We start from the raw sequence: 25359 nt of genomic DNA, 5'->3' as shown, positions 1-25359 counted from the left end.
AAGAAAAAAGTAAAACCTTTTACTAACTTAGGTAAACTTTTATGAGTTCTTTAGAAGAAAAAAAGCCCTGGAAATGTTATTTTCATCACTTTTATTGAAAAGGCCAACTCTTTTCTCTTAGGTTGAAGTCTTTGATGCAAGTTCAGTAGCTTTGGGGTGAATGTGAATACAGTTTTCAGAGCACTGAGGGAAATCACACAGAGATGAGATCTCAAGCTTCCTCCAGGAAATCTTTTGAAAATAAATAGCATTGCTCTGAATTCTTGTGTGATATGGCATTCAGAGACGTTAGGGCACTTTTCTGTGATTACATACTGTCAGAATCTGAAATGTGAGTGCAAAAGCAACCAAATATATTCATTTTTAACTCATTGCCAACAGAAAGGCATATATATAATCTAGATCTCCAGTTTCAAGGTAAGTGGTTAGATGATGTTAAGGTAGCAAGAGATTTTGTTGGTTGAAGTTACTGAGCACAACGATGCCACTGCCATTGGTACTGAGCAGGGAAATGATTGTCTACCTCAGTGACCAAAGGTATTTGTCAAAGATGTACCAAATACTAGAGGGGAAAATGAGCTAGAGCAGAGACAATTATATCTCTAGAGCCCAAGAAACTAAAACTGGTCCATGATCCATAATAGCACAAAGAAAGAAACCCAACCTCAAAACAAGAAAAAATTTGAATAGTAAGGGAGCTATGGGCATTTGGGACAATAGTGATTTCTTTATTTATCTCAGTTGCAGCCTGACAAGGCAACATTTTATAGAAAGAGCTAAAACCCCCCTATCATTATCTACCCATAGCCATTTTTTTTTGTTTTACCAATAGGCAAAACAAACCCAGAAAACCATTAGTTATTCAATTAACTGGAAAAAGTCTTGCCTTCTCAACCACCTTATTTTTACAACTTCATCCAGTACCCGATTCATACAAATAGTCACAGCTCTAATGCCTAATGTGGAAGTGACTCCTTTCTTGGACATTGAAGTAGCTGCAATTCATAACATATTTTTGAACTACTCAATACCTTCAGTAATGATGATTTTTGGTCAACAAAATAAATGATTTATAGACTTAAAATTAGGCCCTATTTTGTTTATATATTCATATTTTATAGACTTATTAAATTTAGTATCAGCATTCTAATACTAAGAGACAGACTTTGAAAATTATGTATAAAACAATATGTATTTTTTTTTGGTGTTGGTGTTGGTTGGGCTTGAACTCAGGGCCTGGGTGCTGTCCCTGGGCTTCTTTGTGCTCCATACTAGAGCTCTACCACTTGAGCCACAGGGCCACTTCTGGTTTTTGAGTGGAATTAAGAGTCTCCTGGGCACTTTTCTGTGAGGATCAAATCATGATCCTCAGCTAAGATAGCAGGCGTGAGCCACTGGCACCTGACTAAAAGCATATATACTTTTTAAAAAATTATAAAAGTGAATTCTTGAATTTTATACATATTCTATATTCAATGTCTTTTTGACTATTATTTACTACTATCATGTTTTAGAAAAAGAATCTCTTGATATTTGAACTTTGCCATTGGCCATGTTTTACCTTGCAGCCATTGTAATGAATTGCATTTAATGTGGTCGTTCCTAAAAGCTATTTTAGGTTTTTGGCAGATTTTTACAGGGTCCTGCGGAGAAAAAGATCATGGCAATCTGCTTGGAGAGTGGCAATAAAAGGTGGGAAGGGGAAAGGCAGTAGGAAAAAATAACTGTCAAGCAGAGACAGGAGCAAAGTATTAAATATGCTATAATTTTCTCAACTTGATTGGCTTCATTTAACTTCCATTTTACCTTGACTTACCCTAGTTTTAACTTTGATGTTAGATGCCAGTAACTGGTGCTTTCTCCAGGCCAGCGCTCTACCACTGGAGCCACAGCACCACTTCCTGGAACCCAGGAATCCAGGAACCAGGGCTTCGTGCATGCTAGACAAGCATCCTATCACTAGACCACACTCCTGGCCTCAATAATTTTTTAAATGTGTCTTACATGTAACTTGTGGGTGAGGATAGGAGGGGGAAACTTGGGAAAAGTAAAAGAAGGAATGACATTGTCCAAAAAAAAAAAAAAAGAAATGTTGCAGGTGACTCACATCTGTAATCCTACTCAGGAGGCTGAGAGCTGAGGATGGCCATTCAAAGCCAGTCTGCACATGAAAGTTCATGAGACTCTTATCTCCAATTAACCACCAGAAAACTGGAATGGCGCTGTGGCTCAAGTGGTAGAGCACTAGCCTTGAGCTGAAGAGCTCAGGGACAGCGCCTAGACCCAGAGTTTAAAGCCTTGTGTTCGACAAAGAAGAAAAAAAGAAATGTACTTAATGTACTCATTACCTGTCTTATGAAACGGTAACCCCTCTATACAACACCTTAATAATACAATACAATTACTTTTAAAGTGTAATATGCAATCAGTCATTCATTTAATAGCAAAATCCAGTACATACCATTTTTATAGAGAGCTACCATCACACCTTACAGTTATCATGCCACTATAATCTTTAAGGATCGGAAATAGTTTCTAGCCTCATTTTATAGTTAAAAAACCAAGTCACAGGGAAGTTAACTTTTCCAAAGTTACACAAGCAGGTGGTGGCAGTGTTTGGACTTCAGCCCAGTTAGTCCAACTAAAATTCAAAGATCCAAACCACTGGATCAGTCTTCATCTATGCTGTGGTTCCTACTACACATATCTATTAAGATCTTCAGAGAATGCCAGTATTTGGCTAGTTTCTGCAGATGACTGATGTAAAAAAAGAAAGCATTCATAATGTTAATAAACCAAATTCAGTATTTTTCTGTTTTCAAAAATCATATCCACATATTCGGCTAGCATTCTGCTCATGTGATCCTTGGAAATATCTGAAAATCCACAAAATGATGGAAAAGAGTGACAATATGATGTCTAAAACATCCGCTCCTCACTATCTTCCAGGGATGCATTCCAGGATTCTCTGTGGATATCAACAGCTATATATGCTTAGGTCTCATATAGAATGGCATAATATTTGCATATAACCTGCATACATCCTTCCCTGTCCATTAAACCATTTCTAGATCACTTATAATATCCAGTACAATACAAATGCTAGGGAAATAATTATGCTGCATTGTTAAGGAATAACAATACACCCGTGGATATACAATTTACATAGATAGTCAGACATAGATAAGCAAGAGAGAGAGGTGCTGAGCATAAAACCTAAGGATACAGAGGCCTGGCCAACTCCCTCCCATCCCTCCCTGGATCAGCTAGATCAAATGAATGATTCTCTGCATTAGAGGCTTGGATTTGTCTAAGGTATCAGTGATGTGACAACAGAGAGCTTCCCACATTTTCATATTTAACTCTCCCATCTCTAGGAGACTAACACGAGGCAAGTCGGGTCATAGCCACACGTAGGCCTGGATTGCCTTTGAATTAACTTTTGTTAATAAGTAAAGTCTGGTGAGAAAAATAACAAGAATGGAACCAGTGCCTGCTGTGGTCTGGGTGTGGTTTGTTCTCCAAAGGCTCATGTGCTGGGAATTTGGCCTCCAAGTGGAAGTGTGAAGGGATGGGGCCTAGTGACATTGAGTAGGTCATTTCACCACAAGAAATACAATCAGATGCCAGCTGCTAGCGCCTCACCCTTGCTACTCATGAGGCAGAGAGCTGAGGATCATGGTAAGGGTAGACCAGACAGGAAAGCGTACGAGACTCTTATCTCCAATTAACCATTAAATAAGCCAGAAGTGGAACAGTGGCTCAAGCATTAACGTTAAGCAAAAAGTGCTCAGAGACAATGCTTTGAACTCAGGTTTATAAATCTGTGCTTAGAGATATACTTCACTGCCTTGTAAGTACAGGCAGTGAAAGTGAAAATTTAAATATATGTACATGTATCAATAGTGCACTTTAGTCTTAACACCTCTATCAGTGAATTTCAGAGCTGGCAGGCCCCTGACACAAAAATACTAAGATAAAAGATCTTTTGATCAGTATACATTGGTATCAAAGATGTACGCTAATTAAAATTTATTAAGAAGAACTATTGGTTCTCGGCTGAGTTCCAATATGCACTGACTGACTATCCCTAGTCATGTATATAACCATATATATTCACCTAAAGACATTCACAAGAATGATGAAAGCAGCAGTATTTGCTATTGTCCCAAACTGAAGACAGCCCACTGGTATTGGCAAACTGAATATAAATTGTGATTATAAAACAAAAACAGTTTGTTTCATCTGAATGTCCCCTAAAGCTATGACCACTTTTCTTATTTTCCTATTAATTTTTATTTTGCAGATACTAGGTCTTGAACTTAAGACCTGGATGCTCTCTTTTAGCTTATTCACTCAAGACTGGTGCTCTATCATTTGAGCCATACCTATATTTCTGGCATTTTGGTGGCTAGTTGAAGATAAGAGTCTCTCAGATTTGCCTATCCCAGCCCCGTCAGTAGTTAGGATTACAGATATAGGCCACACAGCACTGGCCTCCTATCTGCTAATTTTAAGCAAAAATATTTTTAAAATAAATATTTTTAAATAAATAATATTGTTTCAATAGTTTAGAAATTGTTCTAGCCTGGGCAGGAGTTTCAACATTCTGTCAGCTTCGGAAGTTTACTCTTTTTCTGCTTCATTGATCTCCCTTTATCTCTGATACCAAAGTTGAAAACTAGAAATCTCTTTATTCTTGATTTCTTTTTTCAAACATACCTAAGTAGATATTTTATTGCCTATATTCCAAGTGTATAATCTTAATATCTTGATTTTTCCTCAGTTGATTTTCTTCCTGTTGCTATCTTCCAGGGTCTTCCACAGCCAAGAGGCTATGGCCATTTCAGGTCCATCTTGAGGCCTTATCTCTGTGCATTCTGAGTAATGGGACTCCACCCCAGGATTTCAGCCACATCTTCGTGTAGTGGTGGCAGGTATCCTGACATGACTGAGCATAAGCATTGATGGGAGACAGATAACAATCGAACTGTGCAAATCATGTTGACTGATTCCATCCTTCTCTAAGCTTTCATCAGAGAGATACTAAAAATCAACTTGACTCAGGTCATATGCTGTGAGCCAGTTTTACATCCCTTCAAACCCATCAATTATGGCAATCCCATATCCTGTTTCACAACACCAGGCCCAGTTTAGGAGCTTCTCAGATTTGCTTAAGTCACAGTTTGCTGATCTGTTGCTATGGAAATGACCCATCTATGGAAATGACCTGTCTCTGGAAATGACCACCTGGTAACAAACAGCTTCTTGTCCGTATAGTCTATCCTTGCTGAAGGAAGGCCAGCATTGACACTGAGAGAGCAGCAGCTCTTCCCAATACTTGTCTTGGTGTTAGGGTAACACCAGACCATGCCTCCCTTCACAGTTCAGCCTTTGTATCACTGTTAAAGTGTAGATCCTTGGAATTTGCCATGATCCCAACCCAAGGGCTTTCAGGATGAGACTAAAAAGCTGTAGGTTGCAGACAGCAGACATAAAATGCCTCTGGTACATGTTCTTTACTTACTACCATACCCTCATGAAACCATGAGCTAGAATTGTAAGGAAATTAGCATCCTTGTGAGGGAAGAGAGCAGCTTTGACCTGTGAGTAAAAGGAGATCAAAAACAGTCAAAAGGGGGCAGGAAGCCTAGCCTGGTGGTAGAGTACTCCCCAAGCATGCACAAAGTCCTGGGTTCGATTCCTTGGTACCACATACATAGAAAAAGCCAGAAGAGCTGTGGCTCAAGTGGTGCAGTGCTATTGAGCAAAATGTGTTCAAGGACAGTGCCCAGGCCCTGATTTCAAGTCCTATGACTGGCAAATGAAAAGTCAGACGGTATGTTCTTCTCATTTCCTCTTCCATGAGGGACAGTGATACAACTTCATGTTCTATCTGTTCTGTGTCACTGAGCAGCCAGCCAGCATTTGGTCAAGTCTAGACAGTTCTGTAACATACTATTTTGTACTTGCTCCCTCTCTTCCTCCACCTCCCTTACCCTGGACTGTGTTTTATCATGCAAGTTTTGGCTCAGGATTTGCTTTGTGGAGAAGCTGTGCTAGAATAAGCATCTATCAAGAAAAGTGATGGAGATAAACCCTGTTGATTCCCTACTGAGGGATAGTGATTTCCCCTTCAGAAAATGATGGAGCAGTTATTATTTTCTCTATTATATAGTGAGAAAGTGAGGCCTAAGGAAGCTTTAATGCCTTGCTCGAAATAACACAGCTGAGGAGGGACAGAGATAAGATGCCAACTCCAGTGTGCCTTGATTCAAAGCCAGCAGTCTTATCACTTTTCACTACTTTGTCTAATAGGGAATCAGTGAGGCTTACAAAGTCTATAAAGTGGTGTGGGGTTTTCAGAAGTTGTGGGTGATTTAGTAAGGAACATTTTAAGTAAGTCCTAAAATGGCAGCATGGACACCAATTAAAGCCCATGCCTAAAACACCATTATTATCAGGCATTTATATGTCATCTTTATGTAGTCATTTCTGAATGGAATAACATTGAGGAACCAACTAGTGATCATAAAAGATAGAGAATGAGGGACCAATAGGTTCAAAAGAAAATTCCAGGTGCCAATAATTACTGCGTTTAGTCCTAGCTATTCAGAAGGCATAGTCCTGAGGACCAAGTTAGAAGCCTAGGCAGTAAAGCCTGTGAGACTTTTTTGTTTTGTTTTGTTTTGGTTTTGTTTTAGAGGATCATTGTATCAAGCAATTATTGTAGTATTTTATTTTACATTTGTTTCATTTTTATTGTAATATATAGAGGGGTTACAGTTATATTCGCCAGATAGAGGGTACATTACTTTTCACACATTGATACCCCTTCTCATGTTTTTGTCCCCATTTCCCTAAAACTATGGAATGCTTCACAAATTTATGTGTTATCCTTGCACAGGGGCCATTCTAATCTTCTCTGTATCCTTCTAATTTTAGTATATGTGCTGCTGAAGCGAACACAAGACTTTTAACCATCAAAAGTCAAAAGTGAAAATGGGGTTCAACTGGGTAGAGCACCAGCTATGAGGAGAATAAGCTAAGGGAGAGCACCGAGGCCCTGAGTGCAAGTCCTAAAACTGAAGAAAGAGAGAGACAGAGAGACTGAAACACAGAGAGAAGAGAGAGATACAGAGAGAGAGAGAGAGAGAGAGAGAGAGAGAGAGAGAGAGAGAGAGAGAGAGAGACAGAGACAGAGACAGAGACAGAGACAGAGACAGAGAGACAGACAGACAGAGACAGACAGAGACAGAGACAGAGACAGAGACAGAGACAGACAGACAGACAGAGACAGAGGCAGAGAGATAGAGACAGAGAGAGTGCAGGCCCAGTCCAAGCCTACCTCAACTCTTCATGCACAGAATGAAATCCCGTGGACACCTGAACCTTTGCTTTCCTGTACCACCTATATCAGTCTGTTCTCGCTATAAAAAAATCTTATGGAACACAAAAGTATAAAGTATTAGTTTGAAAATTAATTCTGAAACAAAGTATCAGACCTCAGACTGTCAGACACTGAAACTGGAAAGAATTCTTCATACTGTACAGGGTGTAACTGGCAGCCTCTTAGGGACATCAAAGATTTGGCCAGCCAGAATCTCATTTTGGAAAATTGGAGCAAGGCTGAATTTTGATCCTACTACTTAACTCCATCATCACCTCTCTAGCTCTTAGAATCGGCAGCAAACCTTTTCACTCTGTGCTCCTTATGTGGAAGGAGAGAGATTATCTTATGCAATTAAAAAATCCAGGTTGAAATATTGTAACAATATGAGATCACTTTGTTATCTGATATATTTTATATATGCTTAATTGGTTATTTGACATCACATAGGGAAAGGGGGAAATCAAGATGAGCAGGGGTGGGGAGGGAGGAGGGAAATGGGGACCATGGCATGAGAAAGGGTATCAATGTTTGTGAAGTAATGCACCTTCTATCTGGTGAATATAATGTAACCCTTCTATTAATTACAGTAAAAAATATATGGAAAAAAATCCAGGTTGTCTGTAGATCCAATCACTATCCTTTGATTTAATCAAATGGTGAAATATTTGCCGCTTGAGGATAACAGCATAACTCCAAAAAAACAGATGGATTTGTGTAGTTATGAGGGAAGCATTGCTACCACCTGCCTGATAGGGAAAACCACACCTATGAGCTTGATAAAACATCCTCCAGGAACTGTGTGTGCCACTTCGTGGGTTGGGTCCCCTGTGAAGGCTTGCCAGCAGAGGCTCTGTTAATCACAGAAGTCTCTCCCATCTCTGCATTTTCCCCATGTAGTATATTCAATTGCATAGCTGCAGTACAAAAACTTTGTTCCAAAGAACCAATGCTTGTTCCTTGAAATATGGCATCCTGACACCCTCCAACTCATCCTTTGGTCGAAACCCCTTTGAAATGCTTCAAACCAATCTTCATCATATCTCAACTAGGAGTTGCTGGGGTTCTTCTAAGCATTCTGGCTGAGTGGGAACAGGTAGTATAGAGGTGGTGCATGCCCAACCATCTCTCATTGTTGGTGGTCCAGAAACCAAAGTTTGAGTGGCAAGGACTCAGAAGAGCATTTGTTTTCTTTTGAAAATCATGAAGGTTACAGAGTTCCCTCTTGGGAAATGTCTCAGCAGGGTCTCCAAGGTTTGCCTACAGACCACTGAAGAAATTTTCCACCAGATGGGGCTGAAATGAACAGCAGTGAGGACATCAGGGTTTTACAATTCTTGAGTTTGCCATTGCTTTAACTCTTGTCACAAGCACAAATGCAAAACATTTAAAGTGGATTTTACTAGCGCTAATCCTCTTGTCTCTGAGACCACCAGGCTCATTTGTTTAGTCTCTGGCCCTTTTCCATCAAGTAGTTTCAATCATTACATGAGATAAGAAGAATTAGATGTTAAGGTATATACAAAGAAGCAATTTAATTGTATACTTAAATTCTGTATTTAAATGAACAGAAACAATGTGTGTTATTCTGCTTCTATTTCAAGGTTTTCATTTTCTGCTTGAAGAATTTAGTCATTTCAATGACCCAAAGAACTATTATGGAAAACACATCACGTCTATGGGATATTTAACTATCCAGAACACATGAGGGAGAGAAATTTTTTAGATGCTTTACAAATATTAAGATACTTCCTTTTATGCAAGAAGCATAGCTTCATATTATACAGAAAAAGCGTCTTATTTGGAGAAAAATGAACATAAGCATCACATTATATATAAACTATGTAAATTCTTCAGCTCATCACTTGTGTTCATTTTATAAAAACAATTTACCTAGCTCTACCATGTACACTTCAAGAATATCCTCCTGGCTATTATCCTTATCTCTGTTTTTACCCTGTAAGAATATGTCTATTTTAAAGCATATTTTCTAGAATAAGGTGTTTTATTTACAAGGTATAAGACCTTAAGAACCATCTACTATTTTCTCCTATCTAAGGAGACATTTGCGGAATCCAGGCACTAATAACCCATGCCTGTAATCTTAGCCAGTCAGAAAGTTATCAAGTATCGCAATTTAAAACCAGCCTAGACAGAGAAGTACACAAGACTGTGATCTTCAATTAACCAATAAAAAGCCAGAGATAGAGGTGTGGCTTAACTGAAAGAGCACCAGTCTTTAGTGCAAAGCCAAATGAGAGCATGGGGCCCTGAGTTCAAGCCCCAGTACGATATAATAGATAAAGACATTTTTCTGAAAAACACATAGAGGGTGAGCCATCAGACAGAGGCCAAAGGAGGATATTTACAAGAGTGGTTGACAAAGGCTCAGTAGCTATGTGCATATGGTCATATAAAATAAAAAGGAAACAAGAAATACTTTTAGTTGCTGTTGTTGCTGCTTTGCTCTCTTTTCCTTTTATTTGCTAGATTGATTGTATTGGGGAGGGAAAAGGGGGCACAAAAAATGAAACAATTGAGTGAATCAGTCCAACAGTGGTACTCACTGGACATGATGTGGAAAAGGAACTGTACATCTTGTGGGTAGGGTGGAAGGGAAAAACCAGGAGAGAACAAGGGAAGGAGAGGGAAAGTAAAAAAGAGCCATACTCATTACCTGATTCATGTAACTGTAACCGGTCTGTATGTCAACTCCACAATACAATAAAATTATAAGAAAAATAAAAATGAATAGGAAATTCTCAATTATTGCTTCTTCCTCAAGTGTATCAAACAAACACTTACACATGGATTATTTCACAGTGAGAAAGATCAGGTCTAGTAGAAAGTGACCTGCACACCAAATAACTAAAGGAATAATCTCATTGAAACCACTAGAAGAAGCTGAGATAGCTATACCCAGTGTTACATCGAGCACAGCTTCTTCTAATCAAGAAGGAGGGCTTACTACTTCCTGAGAAATGGAAGGATTATAACATATGTGCCACCTCATCGTCTGTAGTCTGTGACAAAGGATTCTAATCATAAGTCACTTTTCACAGGAAGCTGAAGGGTTCAGCACTGGAGATTTTGTCTGAATGCAAAGAACAAAGAGGTGGTTTGAACCACACAAGCATTCCCAGAAGCTATAGGCTTCAAGTTGAACCCAGCTTCTAGTTTCTCTCTTGAAAGAGTTCGTCCTCTTGCTTCTAATAGGACAGATAAAAGATACTGCATGAGGACTATGTACCTTATTATTTTTTCTAGTCTGTTCCTGCAATAAATACAGGGCTTCACATTTCTCTCAACAGAGTTGTGAGAACTCTGTGAGCCTGGACAAATCATAGCATCTTTTCCCAACCTGCTCCAGCAACAAACCCAAGTTACTAGTGGGTCCCTTAGTATCTGTGAAAGTATCGACCACCTAACTTTTGTAGCTCCCACTTTAGGGACTGGCTCCCAAAACACCCGCATCAGAGACCTCCTACTCCTTTACATTCCTAGTCTGTCTACATAGCAGAGAAAGAAAAAACCAGTCGTTTTTAAAGTTTTGCCATTAGCAAATATCTTCCCCCAAGTCAGAGGCTAAAGTCTGAGTGAGTGCAGGTATCTGTCATGGATCCTTTCCTTGGTGCAAAGCAGGGTAAATAGGAGATAATTTCTGAATCTCCGCTTCTCATGTGGAAAGAAGGAACAAGAACACAAAACTTACAATCGAGAAGTTTTTCCAGCTGCATCCCAAGGAATTGGTTTGTACCTTACCTGATTCCAGTCTAGCCTGAATTGACACAAAGAATAAGGACTACAGGTTAGACAAACAAATATACTTGGGAAGGTACTAGATTTTCCAATTTTATTAATGAGGACCATTTTTTCCACAAGAGGCTACTCTGACAAGATGGTAGATGTGAGTCTCTCTCATCTAATGCACAGAAAGCAACCCAATCAAGGAATGCAGAAACGGAAATGCTTATTAAGAAAACTAAAGTTGGATTCTTATATGTCACCCTGCACCAGATTCAAATCCAGATGGATCAAAGTCTTTGAGGTAAAACAGATACCCTCAAAATTGTAAAGGAAGGAATAGGAGATAGAGTAGGGCTCCTTGACACAGGTTGAAACTTTCGTAATAAAGGCCCAGAAACACAACAAATCAAAGAAAGGTTGGAGAAATGGACTAAATTAGACTGCAGAGCTTCTGTATGGCAAAAGGTATAGCTAGCAAGTTAAATGGAAACCCCACTGGCCATACAACAGACAAGGGCCTCATATGTAAATATATCTACAGCTTAAAAAATTAAATCTCTCCAAAACAAATCCTTAAAACAACAACAAAGATTTAATGATACACTTATCTGAAAAAGGAAATAAGAATGGATAATAGATAAATGAAGAAATGCAAATCAAAACAACCTTGAGATTCTATCTCACTCCAGTTAGAATGGCCATTATCAAGAAGTCTAATAACAACAAATGCTGTCAGGGATGTGGCCAGAAGGAAATGCTACTACACTGTTGGTGGGAGTGTAAACTCGTTTAACCACTCTGTAAAGCACTATGGCAATTCTTCACAAAAACTAAACATAGAGCTCTTCTATGACCCAGCAATCACACTCCTAGGCATTTATCCAAATGTCTATAAACAAGGGCATACTAAAGCTACCAGCAAAACATGTTCGTGGAAACATTGTTTATCATAGCTAAGATATGGAACCAACCCAAATGCCCCTCAGTAGATGAATAGATTAAGAAATGTGGTACATCTACACAATGGAATACTATGACAGAATGACATCGCCCCATATGTAAGGAAATAGAAAGACTTGGAAAAATCGTATTAAGTGAAGTAAGCCAGACCCAAAGAAACATAGGCTCCATGGTTTCCCTCATTTGTAATAATTATTATATGCCTAGGATTCTCCTAGCAGAGGATCACAATAGCTCAAAAGTTAGATGCATATGGCTATATAGGATTATGATAAGAACTCCAGGATATGGAAACAGAAGGTTTAGCTTTTTTTTTTTTTTTTTTGCCAGTCCTGGGCTTGAGCTCAGGGCCTGAGCACTGTCCTTGGACTTTTTCAAAGCTAGAGCTCTACCACTTGAGCCTCAGCACCACTTCCAGCTTTTTTCTATGTATGTGGTACCAAGGAATTGAACCTGGGTCTTCATGCATGCTAGGCAAGCACTCTACCACTAGGCCAAACTCCCGGCCCCAGGATGTTTATGTTTGTGGGTTTTTTTTCAATGCACTATTTGAAGTCATTTTTTTCCTCTTTTGATTTCCCCCTATGGTTTATCCCCTGTTGTTACTGTATCTGACTTTGGTACTTGGCATATTGTACATACCTTTATTTGTTTATTTGAATTAGGGAACGGAAGGAATGGAGAAAAAACAAGATGATGAGACAAAGGACAAAGGATGAACCAATGTAACAATGATATTCACAAGAAAGTATGTTGGAAATGAACTTTACTACATGAAGTGGGGAGGGAAAGTGGGAGAAAAATATGGGAAGGGGTAACAATATTCAAAAAGTAATGTACTTACTAACTTATGAACGTAGCTAACAATAACATAAAATTTAAAAAAGAAATGGTTATTAAATAAAGGAATGAGATAACTTCTGAATCTAACCTTAATGAAACACCTGGTGTGATTTACCTAATATGAAAGCAAAAAACATGGGAGACCAATGCGAGTAACAACTTAATATTTCAACAGAGACAGCATTTTAAAAGACTCATAGAAAAATAATACAGCTGAAAAGTATGAGAACCAAATTGGAAATTCAGTAGAAGAGTTCAACTGTAGACCAGATCATACAGAAGAAAGGATTTGAGAACTTGAAGACAGGTTATAAGAAATCCCATCAGAGGAGCAAAAATGAACTTCTTTAATTATACAGGAACAGTGAATTAATTATCTTTTAAGCAGAAAGCAGAGAAGTGATACTTTTGGAATTTCAGAAAAATAGAAGAGACAAAAAACCATTGAAAGACATATTGTCAAAAAAGCTTCCAAACCCAACAACTGAAACAGAAACCCAAACCAGATAGTTAATGGATAGTAAATAGAACGATTCCAGGGAATTATGCCAAGCCATATTGAAATCAAATTATGGAATACTATATTCGGAGAGACAATTTTTAAAGCAGGGAATGAAAAGCAACATGCTTTGTACAAGGAGATTTCTATAAGATTATGAATAGAGTTTCAGCAGAAACCTTGCAGGAGAGAAAGGAATAAGATGAGATATTCAAAAATCTGAAAGGAAAAAAAGTTACCAAGCAAAAAATAATATCTTAGAAATCCTACACTCTTAAAATAAAAAGGACATAAAATTATGTGATACACAAAAGCTAAGAGAATTTATTGCAGCTACACTTGCCCATTAAAAGAGAGTTCTTCAATGCAAAGAAATAGAATGTTAACTAATAACATTAAAACCTATGAAAGTATAAATTCACAGGAAAAAGTCAACTTCAAAGTTCTAATACTGTAATTGTACTGTATAAATCAATGATTTCCTTGGAATTAAGGTTAGAAGAGGAATCTTTTACAACAACTATTAGTACAACATATTATTAAGAGACACAAAGGATAAATATTATGTTTTTATATTATGTATAAAATAGTAAAAGTGTAGAATTTGTATATGAAATTAAGTTTAAAAATTGCTCAGCATGATGACATTTCCATAATCATAACTGCTCAGGAGGTAGAGGCAGGGGGATCATGAGTTAGAGGTTAGCACAAGCAAAGTTATTGAAATGTTCTCATAAATAATATTTTGTAAATAAAAATAGTTGAGGATATAGGCAAGTGATAGATCTTATACTGAGCAAAGGGGAGATCCTCAGTTTAGTCCCCAGTAATGCCAAGTAAAAGAAAAAGAAATAATTAAAAGGAAAGCAGATTGAGTCAGTAATACAGTATTGTCCATCAAGACAATCTTAGATGAATTTGCAACTGAATTCAACTCAATATTTAATAAAACTAATACTGGCTTTGCTCAAACTCTTCCAAAATATTTAAGAGCAGAGATTATTTCCAGAGTCATTTTATAAGGCTAGTATTATTACCCTGCTACCAAAGCCAGACAAGAATATTAACAGCAAAGAAAATTATAGTTCAGTATCTCTGAGGAATATAGATTCATAAACTTCAAAAAATACAAGAATCCCAAATTCCATAGTGCATCAAAAGAATTATTCATAAACTTCAAATGAGATTTATTTCAGGATGCAAGGAAACATGTACCATCATTAAATGTGAGTCACTTTATCAATAGAATAAATAACCAAAAGAAAAGATCATCTCATAGAGGCAGGAAAAAAAGCACATGACAAAATATATCATTCTTTCTTGATTAAAAATAACTCTAAACAAATTATTTATAGAGATAAATTTTCCTTAACAAAATAAAGACCATATGCAAGTGCACAGGTAACATAATAGTGGAAATTTGCAAGTTTCCTCCCAAAGATTAGAAGTAAGGCAAAGATGTCCACTGGAAGTCCTAGCTAGGGCAATTAGTCAAAAGAAACTTAAAACACTCAAATAGAAAAGAAATAAGATTCTTTGTGGATAGCATGATCTTACCTATGAAAAACCTCATAGACTCTATCAAGAATAGGCAAACAAATGCATTAGAAAGAATCAGAAGGATTTTGGTTCAAGGCTAGGCTTGACAAAACCTGAATGAGATACCTGGTCTAACAGAAAACGTTGGGATAGTGACTCAGACCTGCCATTCCACTTAAGAAAAAGGTGCATGTATAATGCTCAGGGTCCAAACCACATAAAGAACCCCTTCCCACTAAAAACAAACAAACAAAAAAACAAAACAAAACAAAAAACCTGAGTCCTTGCCTGAAAAGCAACTAAAAGCTAAAAAAAAGAGGGGGGGCGGGAAGCATTACTCAAGTACAGAGTGCCTACATGGCAGGTACAAGATCCCAAGATAAAACCCCAGTACTGCAAAAGATAATTTTTTGAAGATCTATAGTTATTTTACTTCTTCCCATCATGTGTTTATAACTCATCTTTATTTTCATAGTCTTTGAAATCAAAGTAGTTCTCCAGGCTCCACAGATTTTTACCAGTGAACTCACAGATGGTGATTGGATTTCATCAGAGGGTCAGCTCTGAACAAATCTCGCAGGAGCAGTAGGTAGCCTACTCTGGCTCAGTTTATAGAAAATCATCTGTAGATTATAGGAAGCACAGGGTGGCCCTCTTCAGGACTGTGTTCAATCCCCAAACCACAACAACATAACATGAAGTCCGTGGAAACCTGTAGCTATGAAAAAGGTAGAGCCATATACACCATCAGAGATAGTGAATGGGGTTTCTAAGTATTCTGATCCTTGAAGGATCCTTGAGGAATTCAAACACTCTTATCAAGACTCTCTCCAAATAGCAAGAAGGTTATCCTCCCTTAAGTTCCCCCCAAGAACTGGAAGAACTTTCATTTTCTGCTTGTCAACCAGGAATTCTGCGTCAAGTGTTTGGATTCTTCAAAAAGGACATTCAGAAAGAAAGGGAAGGCAGATCTTTCTTACCTCAAAGTAGAGGAGCTGGAGCTGATGGATGTTGAGTCAAGTACATCAAATGAATGGACCTGAAGATTTAAATAAAGGAAATGGCCTATGAAAACTGACTTATTTACCAACAAAATATCACCTGTTTTCCAAGGAGGAATAAACATAAAAAACAGGCCACAGTTTATTTTTTAAGAAGTTGAATCATGGCAATGTGTAGATATACACATACATTTTTGTGATCCCACAGTCTAAGAATAAACATGCAAGTATGTAGCTTCAGAGAAAAGTGGGCAAGTTAGTGAACTAAGGGGAGGATAGCAGTAAAAGTTTAGTCAGGTGGTAGTTAGAGGAAATTTTAAAAACACCAAATCTTAGATAAGTAAAAGAAAGAGAGAAAGAGAATGGGAGAAAAGGAATTAGTCATGCTTCTACATGATCACAATAGCCCTAATATCACCAGCCAGCCTAGTGACTACAATTACACACAACTGCCCAGAAAAGGTTTCTAACAGAAAACAGACTAAATGCCCACACATCTGGGACAAGGCTGGCCTTGGAAAACCACTGGGCATCGGAGCCTGCATGGCAGTGTGAAAGAGACAGAGCTATGCTCCTTTTCCTTGTCCAGAATTCCTTAGATCACTACCTAGCCCAGTGGATACAAGTAAACATAGCTTTTCTGCTAAACAATTTCAGTAATTGCATTAACTGAAGGCCCACATAACTGGAACCATAGGTTGGTAAGTATTGTCTGAGAGAAGGCCAAATGCCCAGTAAATAATAGCAAGAATTGACAAATAAGGCTGCATCAAAATATTTCTCACATCAAAAGAAATAATCTTGCTGGGCACCAGTGTTTCACCCTGTAATCTTAGTTATTCAGGAACTTGAGATTTGATGATCATGGTTCAAAGCTAGCTGAGGCAGAAACATGTGTGGGAGTCTTATCTCTAATGAATCCCCCATAAAGCTGAAGTGAAGCTTTGGTCCAAGTGGTAGAGTAATAGGCTTGAACAAAAGCTCAGGGACAGCACCCAGGCCTTGAGTTCAATCCTCAGGACACACACACACACACACACACACACACACACACACACACACACACACACACACACAAAGACAAAGGAAACAAAAGAAGAATTAATCTTCCCCAAACAAAAAGTTATCCAGAGTTCATTTCAATAAACATCATTTGTACATGATCATATGCATATAACTATCGAGCCCTTGTGATCCTCTGCTAAGAATATTCTCCTTTGGTCTCCCTATGTGAATGATTAACGTCCTGTTTATTATGTCGAAGTGTAATTTTTGGGGGGTTACTTGTAGATTTGCAGGCATGCTCTAGTAATTACAAATGAGGGAAACCATGCAACCTATGTTTCTTTGGGTCTGGCTTACTTAATTTTTTCCCAACTCTTTCCGTTTCCTTATGAATAGGACAATGTCATTCTTTCTGATGGAAGCATAAAATTCTATTGCGTATATTTGCTCCAAGAAGTAGAAACAAGTTTTTATTTTACTTTTTGTGGCTTTTTTCTTTGTTCTTTTTCCTTTTGTCACTTTTTTTTATTTCTATACCCTTTGTCTGATATGTAAGTTTATCTGATTTTGGAGGAGAAAGGCAAGTACAGAAACAAAGGGGTGGGACAAACGGTGAACTAGACACTATGTGTCTAGTTCTTTCTCTCTTTGTTTTACATATCTAAGATTTGGTGTTTTTAAAATTTCCTCTAACTACCACCTGACTAAACTTTTACTGCTATCCTCCCCTTAGTTCACTAACTTGCCCACTTTTCTCTGAAGCTACATACTTGCATGTTTATTCTTAGACTGTGGGATCACAAAAATGTATGTGTATATCTACACATTGTCATGATTCAACTTCTTAAAAAATAAACTAGGGAAGAGAGAGGGAGAGGGCAAAAAATTAGAGGAAATGAGAGAGAAGATTACATGTTCAAAAAGAAATGTATTCAATACCTGACTTATGTAACTGTAACCCCACTTTACAATACCTTTATAATTTTAAAAAGTTAATTTATAAAATGGTTTTGTGGGGGACTGGACATGCTCTTAGGGGAAATACTGGAGGTGGGGAGGGAGTAGGAAGAGAGAAGACTGAAAAATGAACAAAACTAGGTGAGCATCTCAATACATGGTTCTCTCTATCAGTATGCATGTGGGAACATTTTCCTAATAAAAAAGTAAGCTCACAAAATATTCAGCATATACAAAGAACTCAAATAACTAAACAACAAAAGAAAAAACATTCCATTTAATAAATGGGGGGAAATGAACAGACAGTTCACAGAAGAAAATAAATAAATGGTTACTATGCACAAAAGAAAATTTGCCCTCTTTAATCATAAAGGTACTGCACATCAAAACTACAGTAAGATTCCATTTCACTTAAATTAGACTAACAATCATCAAGAAAACAACAAATGTGGATGAACCTGTGGGAAGAAAGAAATTCTCACACACTGTTGGTGTGAGTGTAAATGATTCCTATGGGAATCAATATGGAGATTCCTCAGAAAACTAAAAACAAACATATCTTACTGCTCTGCCACTCCACCTCTTAGGCAGATATCTGAAGGAATGTAAAACAATTCACAAGTAAGGAATCTGCAGGTTTATGTTTATTACACTTTTTTCACAATACCCAAATTCAGAAATCAATTGATGTGTGAAAGTATATAGTGTGTGTAAGTGATTATTAATTAAGCATAAAGACAAGTAGAAGTGGATATAACCAGAAATCATCATATTGAGATAAGTCATGTTCAAAAAGTCAGATGTTACCATATCCTCACACATTTATGGTAATGATAATGGGACATGCATGCAAAAGTGCTTGAGAAGAAGAAGGGGACAAGGAAAGGAAAGGATATTGGGGGTTGAAGGGGAAGGAGGGAGACTAGAAATATAAAAGAGGGCAATGCTCAATGTACACTACACATGTATGGAATTATCACAATTAAAACTCTTTATATTGCTTGTTTTCTCTTTATTGTCAGGATAATGCATAGAGGAGTTACAGTTACATTCACCAGGTAGTAGGTGCATTATTTCTCACATACTGATACCCCTTCTAAACCCCTTTTTATTGTTAATGTATGCTAGCTATGATAGTAAGCAGTGAGGAGGGGAGAGAGCAATGATCTTGAAGAGAGCCACAGTTTCATCTGGGAAGGAGCAGAAAGTTCTGCAGGTCAATTTTGGCAATGGCCATTCAAAAACATTAATTTCTATTGAATTTAGAATGGCCAAAAGGCTAAATTTCATGCCGATATGTATGCACATGTAAATATACATATATATACACATGTATAATTTGTTTTAGAAAGTAAATGCATCAACTTAAGGACTTTTAAAAATAAGATGAGATATGTACAGGGTATGGACAGCGAATATTTTCTCAGAAGTTAAAAATCATCAGCGAAACGTACTGGTGAGGATATGGCCAAAAGGGAATGTTAATATATTGTTAGAGAGAGGGTAAACTTGTTCAACCATTCTGGAAAGCACTATGAAGGTTCTTCAAAAGACTAAACATAGAACTTCCTTATGACTAACAATCACACTCCTGGGCATTTACCCAAATGACCACAAACAAGGCCATACTAAAGCTACTAGAACAACCATGTTCATTTCAGTATTATTTACTATACCTAAAAAATTGAACCAATTCAGATGACCATCAGTAGATGAATGGATCAAGAAAATGTGGTACATATACACAATGGAATTCTATGCTACCATCAGAAAAGATGACATTGCCCCATTCATAAGGAAATGGAAAGACTTGGAAATAATCATATTCAGTAAGCCAGACCCAAGAAAACATGAGCTCCATGGTTTCCCTCATTTGTAATAATTCGATATACGTCTAGGATAGTCCTAGCAGAGACATACAATAGCTCCATAGCTATGTACAAATGACCATATAAAATGCTAACCAAAATGAGCTTCAAGATATAGAAACAAGAGCTTTTTTTTCCTTTGTTGTTTTTAATGCACAGTGTGAAGTTTTTTCTTTCATTTTTCCTCCCTTTGATTTATTCCTGTTTTCATTGTATTTGATTTTGATACCCTGTGTCTTGTATATACATTTATCTGATTTGGGAAAGGGAAGAGGAACAACAAAATGGTGAGACAAAACACAAAGGGTAAACCAATGCAAGAGCAATACTCAAAAGACGATATGTCAGAAATGAACTTTACAACTTGGTGGGGGGAGAGTCAGGGGGAGGGAAAGTTGGAGAAAATGAGGGAAGGGTTAACGATGTTCAACAAGAAATGTATTCATGTAAAGGTACCCTACTCTGTACCTCATGTTTACAGGAAAATAATTTTTAAAGCTATGGCAGAAAAAAATTGCGTAGTATGGAAAAATACTTGCCATCTTCATTGTAGAATATGATAGATTCAACATAGAATGTAAGTCAGTGGCAATCCATTCTTTAGTTTCTAACATAATACATAAATAAAACGACTTTTTATCCCTTAAGGACAGATGATGCAAGAGCCTCTGTCATTACACGTGGTAGCTTATTTTCAAAGCCTTACACAACTCACTTTTAAAAAGGATGGCATTCATAAGAGCTAAAAGCTCCCTGTTAACTCCTGTTTGAGATGCTCTTGAATGTGGTCTCCAATCACGATGCTTCCTGAACAGACTTCCTTGGCAACTGATAGTCAGTGCTCCATTAAAATGACAAGCCAAGAGCCACAAAGTAGGCTGAGTGCACTTAATGTAATACTAGCAGCAGGGATGGCAAAAATGCATCCTCCCAGTCCTCTGTAAAGATGCTCCCACATCTAAAAAGAGAGGGAACTTTCAAGCTACTGTATAATCTTTGAATCACCAGGAACTGAAATAGAATTGTGAAGTGATGGTACCAGTTAAATCAAAGTGATTTTAAGTTGGTATTAGGAACCTAAGAATACAAAGCTTCTAAGAGGATTTGCTGGCAGAGTGCTTTATTACTTCCTGTGGGTGGGTTAATATTTAATTATTTTTATAAAGCTCTTGACTCATGAATGAGTAGGTGACATCCTCCATCTTTAATTTTAATCCAAAGGATTGGATAGGGGTTTGATTGAGTGGTAGACAAAGCATGAGGCCTGTGTTCAAACTCTACTACTAACAAAAGAAAAGTCAGTAAACAAAGATTTTATGCTAATTTAGGACATAAATGGTTGACATCAAACTCTGTAACTTTCTTGAGAATTTTTGGTAGCCAATAGTTGTTCACACTTATACATTCTACTAATATGGAGATCACATTCTGTAGAGCAAAGAAAGCATGAGGATTATTAACAGGAAGATGATACTTTCTTTTAGGGACTCCATTGCTACCTCATGTGAAGAGCATTGGATAGACTGACTTCTTCATGTTTTATGTCTGTACGTAGTGCACAGACACAAGTAAAAATAAATAAAATGAAAACAACAGTAGGAGAGTGCTCATACCTTGCTTTGCTTTATAAATTTGCCACAACAAAAATAAATTAAATGAGATTATTAGTGGAAAAGAATTAGCCTTTATTCTTTAACATTAAAAACATAATTTTAGAGCTATTTGGCCAACTTTTTCATTTTCCCTTCTCTGTCTTAGTGTTGATTTGCTGCCACAGTAGACATTCTGTATGTCTGATAAAAATCTTTCAATTATTTTTTGTGGGTTAGCCTTTTAGTGACTTTTACCTAAGGCAGACTTGGATCTCCCTTGAGACACAGTTTTCAAAATAAAATTCCCAGGATGAAAATGTCAAACTGTCACTGAATAATCCTTTTACTAAAAGAGCTTTTCCAAAGTTCACATGATGATTCAATTTGCCTAACCTGATTTGAGTTTGCTTTGACAAAAAAAAAAGGTATGGTATCTCTTTCAAAGATACCATAATTAATTTAATTAGCCAGGTGCAATGGCTCATGCCTGTACTCCTAGCTACTCAGGAGGCTGAGATCTGAGAATTACAGTTCAAAGCCAGCCCAGGCACTAACGTCACTAAAGTCCGTGAGACTCTTAACTCCAATTAACCACCAGAAAAACGGAAGTGGCACTGTGGCCCAAGGGGTAGGGAAACACCCAGGCCTAGAGTTCAAGTCCCATGATAGACAAAAAAAAGTACCATAATATTTATTTCTGTGGGGAAAAATATTAACGCATCCATTAAAAAACCAAACATTAAAGTATAATATATAAATAAAATCAAATATTTAAAAATACTATAAATCCTCAATAATTACAGCTGGAAAAGTATTAAATTTACTCTTCATAATCCATTTTCAACTAGTTGAATATAGATATCTCATGTGATGCAACCTAACACATCTTTTAGGTTGAACACATATGTTTCAACACATAAGTTGAAAGACTCTTCAAAGTTTGGTAGGACTTGCCTGTAAAACTTTATGGATTACATTGGTACAGTGAGTTTGTATTAGAATTGAAGAAAGCTGAATAAGATCTACAAAATAGTCAACAGAATTGTACCTGAGTGTTTGCCACTGAAGAAAGACAGGCATGATAGCCACACAGGATGCTGTGTGCTTGGAAATGATCCTGCCTCTAAGACTAAGAACCTGCTAAACCCTAAACAAAAGAGGCTATAAAATGAAAAGGCAAACCAGATCAGCAAGAAGGTATTTATAACTCATATAATTGGTGGCCCGTAGGGAGAAATTTACACACAAATCATAAAAGGTCTTACAAATAGATTTATTTGTAAAAAAAAAAAAAAAAAGGTAATCCATCCAATGGGGAGAAGAAATAGGCTAAAGATTTGAAGACGTACTAATTTTTCTAAAGAGATCATGTTAATAGACCTTAAGTGCCCAATGTCATTAGTAAGGAGAACTGAAGATCATAAAGAAATTCCAGTTAAAGTAAGACATCTGACAATGATATATTAATAGAAACTGCATGTCTTGTTGACAGGTGTGTGAATTGGTTTGAATACATTGAAAAAGTCTGGCATTTTTCTGGGAAAGCTGAATACATGACTACACTGTACAGAAATCATTGGCTTCCAGCTGCACACCCTCCCCCATTCCTCCTTCCTCATTTTCCATATATTTACCTTCCTTATAGGAACAGAAGACCACCCCCAAAGGTCTGGCTGTCTCTAGAGATGAGTGTGACTAAAGATGGTGATAGTAAGAGATGTACGAAGTAACTCTCAGAACTTCCAGGTTATCTCTTCAAAGACATTGGCTTTAGCTTATGCCTTCTACTGTTCTAGCATTGTTCATTTGTGAACTCTTCTTCATGATATGTACTGTTTAGTACACGGCAAGTACTGAATAGTACCAAGTGGGTACAAGTACGAGTTGGTATATGGGGAGGCTTTCTCTCTGATTTCTGTAAAGCATGCATATTTACCTGCACAGGGAATGTCGTTTCCGTTCAACCTATCAGAGACATACCCCAGCTCACACTGGAAGTCTGGCTTCAACCATACTCCAGAGAAAACTGGCTTTCTCTAAGGAAAATAGCCCTTGGCTTTTCCTTTGTTTTGTGGAGCTGGGAACTGACCCAGGGCCTTCTGCATTCTAGCCAAGCACTATAACACTGAGCTGTATTCCCAGCTCCAAAAGATAATCTTTGTGCTTGCAGGAGTCCAAGATGTGGCTCTTTCCTTCTTAGTTATTTGAGCTCCATTTGGCAGGTTTGATGGGAGCATTTCAGTTCACAACTTCTGCTTCGGCTGCCACTCTTTTACTGCACTTGTTTAGTAGTTCCTGCTTTGTTTTTACAACTTTGGAGCTGAGAAAGAAATGTTTATCCTTATTCTCTTCTCTCTCTTGAGACCTTTCTTAACATCTAAAAGAGAATTCTCTTTTTCTTCCTTTACTTGCTCAAATTCTTTCACCCTCCTATTCTGAATGTAAAATTCTTCCCGGCTAGCTAGAAGGAAATATAAAATCTCATTCACTATGATTTTTTCTAAACATGCTAAAAGTATATTAAAATGCTGGTTTTCAAAAATAGTTGGAATACATTCTATCAAGTACCATCAAGCTGCTCAACAGAAGAGAGATGTCATTTAAATTGAAGCTGTTTCTTGACTTCTTAAAATGTAGGTACTGGCACTCAAATATCCCTTAGTATCCCTTAATACTATTCATCTACTTGAGAGGCAGATAACTCCTTCTCTACTGGATGTCAAGTTCAAGGTCTCTATGCCAAAAACCTGTAGGGATTTCACATCTCATTCTTCCTCTACAGCCTTGTGCTGGTCTTTGTTTTTTCTCTAGTCCACTCATCTGTCTCTGCCATCTTGGGTATCCTAGCTTAGTATCATGTGGTATCTAGTAATTTATTTATTTGTCTACTTCTGCTGTACCTTAATTTGGGAGTTAACTCTTCATTTGAGCAAAGAAAAAAATCCTATACAGATACTTATTTCAAGATTGTTTTCCTCAAGCTACAAGGGATTCTTTTTCCTTCTTTCTCTGCATCTCTTTATAGCCTGACAGTCGGGGATCTGGTCTAGTATTCTAGGTATATACACTTAACATATCCTGCTTTTTGACCTCTTCTTTCCTGTTATTAAGCTAGCAAGTGGATTCACTGAGAACCTGTTGAGATATTTCAAAAACCTGGGCAAGACTCATTCTTTTGTAGTCAGAATGTTATCTCTATTGTCACAAGTAAATATTGGCAGCCACCACTTCCTATATTCTTATTAACTTTTCAATATCACAATGATTATCACAAACTTTTTGCTATGCATTTAACAATACAAGTATTTTGAATTTATATAGCTCAATGAGAAAGTACTAACATCTTTACATGAGTTGACTGAAGTTCAAAGAATTTATCACAGAGAGAGAGAGAGAGAGAGAGAGAGAGAGAGAGAGAGAGAGAGAGAGAGAGAGAGAGAGAGAGAGAGAGAACACAATCACCAGGTGCCAACGACTTACACCTATAACCCTAGCTATTTAGGAGGCTAAGATCTGAGGACTCAGGAGTAAAGTTAGTACATTAACCCACCCAAAAGATGCAAGAACTTGATCTGTAGCTCAAGCAGTGGAGCAATAGACGTGAGCACAAAAGCTCAGGAACAATGCCCAAACCCACAGTTCAAGCCCCAGGACCAGGTCGCGTGCTCGCGCACACACACGCCCACACACACACACACCACATACAAATTTATTACAACACTAGGGTTTATTATTTCTGAAAACCTGACACCTGACAAAATAGTCACATGCATAAAAGGAGAAAAAATTATACAATGATCATTATAACAGTTCTAATTGAGAAGTTAGCAGTCCTTCTGGAGCTGTCAAATTCTCACCTCTACTTAAGATATTCATTATAGTTTGTCTTATGAAACAATCTTTATTCTTAAGGATACAAAAACACTCTTAAAACTCACTTAAATTTGGAGTGTAAGCT

At 37.4% G+C, this 25359-nt stretch overlaps 1 long non-coding RNA gene and 1 other non-coding gene across 2 annotated transcripts in view; both read right to left on the bottom strand.

Annotated features, from left to right (window-relative positions):
• Positions 1–25359, bottom strand: part of LOC150057040 (uncharacterized) — a 41110-nt gene that overhangs the window by 10327 nt on the left and 5424 nt on the right. The window contains exon 2 of the long non-coding RNA XR_016537032.1: positions 15959–16017. This is a non-coding gene — a long non-coding RNA (uncharacterized LOC150057040). The remainder of the gene's footprint in view (positions 1–15958; positions 16018–25359) is intronic.
• On the bottom strand, positions 6863–6969 carry LOC150057041 (U6 spliceosomal RNA). Its single transcript, XR_016537195.1, has one exon. It is a non-coding gene; the product is annotated as a U6 spliceosomal RNA (small nuclear RNA).

Source organism: Megascapheus bottae, chromosome 11 (genome assembly GCF_031878675.1).
Source record: "Megascapheus bottae isolate mThoBot1 chromosome 11, mThoBot2.hap1, whole genome shotgun sequence".
Lineage (NCBI taxonomy): Eukaryota > Metazoa > Chordata > Mammalia > Rodentia > Geomyidae > Megascapheus > Megascapheus bottae.
The sequence above is the reverse complement of the archived record's forward strand: the minus strand, read 5'-3'. Positions and strand labels throughout refer to the sequence as shown.